Source organism: Natator depressus, chromosome 28 (assembly GCF_965152275.1).
Source record: "Natator depressus isolate rNatDep1 chromosome 28, rNatDep2.hap1, whole genome shotgun sequence".
Taxonomy (NCBI): Eukaryota; Metazoa; Chordata; order Testudines; family Cheloniidae; genus Natator; species Natator depressus.
Genome location: NC_134261.1, coordinates 7,752,714 through 7,755,375, shown reverse-complemented (window position 1 = coordinate 7,755,375; position 2,662 = coordinate 7,752,714). Strand labels below are relative to the sequence as shown.

Here is a 2,662-nt window from a genome sequence, read left to right as displayed (position 1 = left end):
TGCCTACGGCACCTGGGATTCCCAGGCGGTCACCCATCCAAGTACTAGCCAGGCCCGGGACGGTTTACCTTCCGAGATCGGACGGGATCGGGGGCCTTCCGTCCGGTATGGCCGTAGGCACTCGGCTCCGGTCCGCCTCGTCCCCTTTCCCTTACTGACTCCCCTGCCTCGGGTGGGCCCGATCCTTTTTTCCGTTTTTTTTTTTCGCTCCGGAGGCTTCATGAGCCCCCCCCCAACACCCCTTTGGGGGTCGGTGAAAATTTTTTTTTCAGACTTCCAGGGGCCCGATCCTGGCCGCGGGCACCCGGCTCCGGGCACCCGGCTCCGGGCCGCCTCGTCCCCTTTCCCTTACTGACTCCGCTGCCTCGGGTGGGCCCGATCCTTTTTTCCGTTTTTTTTTTTCCGCTCCGGAGGCTTCGTGAGCCCCCCCCAACACCACTTTGGGGGTCGGTGAAAAATTTTTTTTCAGACTTCCAGGGGCCCGATCCTGGCCGCGGGCACCCGGCTCCGGGCACCCGGCTCCGGGCCGCCTCGTCCCCTTTCCCTTACTGACTCCCCTGCCTCGGGTGGGCCCGATCCTTTTTTCCGTTTTTTTTTTTTTTCGCTCCGGAGGCTTTATGAGCCCCCCCCAATACCACTTTGGGGGTCGGTGAAAAAAATTTTTCAGACTTCCAGGGGCCCGATCCTGGCCGCCGGCACCCGGCTCCGGGCACCCGGCTCCGGGCCGCCTCGTCCCCTTTCCCTTACTGACTCCCCTGCCTCGGGTGGGCCCGATCCTTTTTTCCGTTTTTTTTTTTTTCGCTCCGGAGGCTTTATGAGGCCCCCCCTAACCGTTTTTGGGGTCGGTGAAAATTTTTAGTCAGACTTCCAGGGGCCCGATCCTGGCCGCGGCTTCGCAGGCTGGCCTGGGGGGGGGGGGGCATCTCTAGCTCCGGCCGCGGACGGCGAGACGCTCGGCCACCAGGTCAGCCCGGAGGAAAAGGCTGAAAAAAATGTCTAAGTCCCCCCGGGACACCAGGTCAACCCGGAGGAAAAGGCTGAAAAAAATGTCTAAGTCCCCCCGGGACACCAGGTCAACCCGGAGGAAAAGGCTGAAAAAAAGTCTAAGTCCCCCCGGGACACCAGGTCAACCCGGAGGAAAAGGCTGAAAAAAATGTCTAAGTCCCCCCGGGACACCAGGTCAACCCGGAGGAAAAGGCTGAAAAAAAGTCTAAGTCCCCCCGGGACACCAGGTCAACCCGGAGGAAAAGGCTGAAAAAAAGTCTAAGTCCCCCCGGGACACCAGGTCAACCCGGAGGAAAAGGCTGAAAAAAAGTCTAAGTCCCCCCGGGACACCAGGTCAACCCGGAGGAAAAGGCTGAAAAAAAGTCTAAGTCCCCCCGGGACACCAGGTCAACCCGGAGGAAAAGGCTGAAAAAAATGTCTAAGTCCCCCCGGGACACCAGGTCAACCCGGAGGAAAAGGCTGAAAAAAAGTCTAAGTCCCCCCGGGACACCAGGTCAACCCGGAGGAAAAGGCTGAAAAAAAGTCTAAGTCCCCCCGGGACACCAGGTCAACCCGGAGGAAAAGGCTGAAAAAATGTCTAAGTCCCCCCGGGACACCAGGTCAACCCGGAGGAAAAGGCTGAAAAAAATGTCTAAGTCCCCCCGGGACACCAGGTCAACCCCGAGGAAAAGGCTGAAAAAATGTCTAAGTCCCTGCTCGGCCATCAGGTCAACCCCATTCAAAGTGACGGGTTGACCTGATGGCCGGCAGTCTCACGGAAGTCCGGATGGGGTCGCCAAAAGTGCCCTCGGCCGACCGAGAGAACCAGGAGGTCGGATAGGATTTCAGATTGGTCCCCCTAAATTGGCGGTTGGATTTTTCGACTAGTTCATTTTGACGGGTGCGAGGAGATTTCTGAGAACAGGTTTTTCGGAACCTGTGAGAACCAGAGATGAGCCTCGGGGACCAATCTGCGCGTTGTACCCGATCTTGTGAGGGGGGACAGGGGCACGTTGGCAGGTGGGGCGGCCCCCGGCCCCCCCGAGCCCCCCCTTTTCCGGCTCTTTTCCTCCGGGGACCCCGTCGTCCCCTCGCACCCCCGGTGCAGGCCCGGTGGCCGGGATGCGAACTCCGACTGTCGGCGCCCCCCGGAGGGAGGGGGGGCCCGCTCCTCTCTCGCCTTCCGATCGATGTGGCGCTCACGTTCGCGACGGGAAGGGTCCTTCGCGGGCCGGCGCCCCCGACCGCAGGGGGCGTCTGGCGTTCAGGCGGATCGGGTCCCTCTTCCTCTTCGCGTCCCCGGATCCTGGGGCCGATTGGGACTTTCCTCCTTTGGGGGGGGGCCCGGGCGCGTGCCCGGCCCTCCGCGCCGTGGGGCCAGCCGGCCGAGATCTCCGCCCTGCGAGGTCGAGCGGCTCCGGCAGCCCACCCAGGGGTCCGAAAACCCAGGGAGCCGCGAGGCTCGGCAGGGCCAAACACGTCGCGAGAGCGAGCAGGGGCGCGCTGCGGTCCCCCGCCGTGCCCGACGGTCCTTCTCCAGGCACGCTCCGGGGCGCGGGCCCCGGGTGCTGGAGCCTCCGTCGGCTGTCGGTGGGACCCACGTACCGCCCTCTCGCTGGAGCCTCAGTAACCCCTGCCGCCCTCCCTGTCTGGGTCGCCGACTTCTTCTCTAGCGGGT

General features: G+C 62.7%; 1 non-coding gene across 1 annotated transcript; it reads right to left on the bottom strand.

Annotated features, from left to right (window-relative positions):
• Positions 1 to 119, bottom strand: LOC141979037 (5S ribosomal RNA). The gene has a single exon (XR_012636468.1). It is a non-coding gene; the product is annotated as a 5S ribosomal RNA (ribosomal RNA).
• Between the last annotated feature and the right edge of the window lie 2,543 nt (positions 120 to 2,662).